Genomic DNA, 1,931 nt, shown 5'->3' on the forward strand with positions numbered 1-1,931 from the left:
TGGGTGATATGCTGAACTCATCCTAAGGTTCGTACCTAAAGCGCTTTGTAAACCTTGCCAAAACTTAGAGGTAAACCTAGGGTCTCTGTCCGAGACTATACTTGATGGGATTCCATGCAACTTCACAATTTCCCTTATATATATTTCAGCTAACCTTTCCATAGAATAAGTTATGTTTATCGGAATAAAGTGAGCAGATTTAGTTAATCTATCCACAATAACCCAAATACAATCGTACCTTTTTGGAGTTCGAGGTAAGCCTACCACAAAGTCCATAGAGATGCTATCCCACTTCCACTCGGGAATGCTCAAAGGTTGCATCAAACCTGAAGGTTTTTGATGTTCTACCTTACATTTTTGGCAAGTCAAACAAGCATACACAAATTCAACAACATCTTTTTTCATTTTAGGCCACCAAAATATCTTCTTGAGGTCCTTACACATCTTTGTGGCCCCATGGTGAATACTTACACAACTCCTATGTCCTTCCTCTAAGATCATCTTTCTTAACTCCTCTACATCGGGAACATAAATCCTCTCCTTAAATATCAAAATCCCATCCACACCTATTTTAAAGTCGGGTTCTCTCCCTTGGTCAATCGACTGTAACTTATCTAAAAGATATAAATCCAACTTCTAACTCTTTTCAATCTCTTCCAATAGTCCACTAGTTACCTTCAACATTCCCAATTTAATACTTTTTGGTGTCACTTCACAAACTAAACTAAGGTCTCTAAACTGTTCCAACAACTCGCTATGCTTAACCATTAAGGCGGACACACTCAAAGTCTTCCTACTCAAGGCATCGGCCACTACATTGGCCTTTCCAGGGTGATATTTAAGCTCAAAATCAAAATCTTTAAGAAATTCCATCCACCTACGTTGTCTCATGTTCAACTCCTTCTGATCAAAAAGATACTTAAGGCTCTTGTGGTCACTAAAAACCTCAAATCTAGATCCATATAAATAATGTCTCCACATCTTAAGTACAAAGACAACTGCTGCTAGTTCTAGGTCATGGGTAGGGTAGTTTCTCTCATGAATCTTCAGTTGCCTAGAAGCATATGCTACTACCTTTCCATCCTGCATAAGTACTCCACCTAATCCGGAACCACACGCATCACAATATACTACAAAAGGTTCACTCAGGTCAGGTAATACTAAGATTGGTGCAGAGGTCAATCGTTTCTTAAGCTCTTGGAAACTATTCTCACAATGAGTATCCCACACGAACAATTCCCCTTTGCGGGTCAACTTAGTCAAAGGTAAGGCCAACCTAGAGAATCCTTCTATGAACCTACGATAATAACCTGCCAATCCTAGGAAACTCCTAATCTCAGTCACTGATTTAGGTGATTTCCATTCTACGACACTCTCCACTTTGGTAGGATCAACAGCTATTCCACCTTTTGAAATTATATGTCCTAGGAAACTTACTTCCTCTAACCAAAACTCACACTTAGACAACTTGGCAAATAATTGTTTCTCCTTAAGGGTTTTCAAGACTATCCTTAGATGTTCACCATGTTCTTCCTTAGTCTTAGAGTACACTAAGATATCATCTATAAACACAACCACAAAAGAGTCGAGGTAAGGATGAAAGATCCGATTCATGTAATCCATAAACACTGCTGGTGCATTAGTAACACCAAAAGGCATAACCAAATACTCGTAATGGCTATAATGGGTCCTAAAGGCGGTCTTAGGAGTATCAGAAGGTTTCACGCGGATCTGATGGTAACCTGACCTCAGATCGATCTTACTAAACACACATGATCCTCTCAATTGATCCATAAGGTCATCTATCCTAGGTAGCGGGTACTTATTCTTGATTGTCACTTTATTAAGTCGACGGTAGTCTACGCATAACCTCATAGAGCCATCCTTCTTCTTAACCAACAACACAGGTGCACCCCATGGTGAAACACTAG

Source organism: Cicer arietinum, chromosome 1 (assembly GCF_000331145.2).
Source record: "Cicer arietinum cultivar CDC Frontier isolate Library 1 chromosome 1, Cicar.CDCFrontier_v2.0, whole genome shotgun sequence".
Lineage (NCBI taxonomy): Eukaryota > Viridiplantae > Streptophyta > Magnoliopsida > Fabales > Fabaceae > Cicer > Cicer arietinum.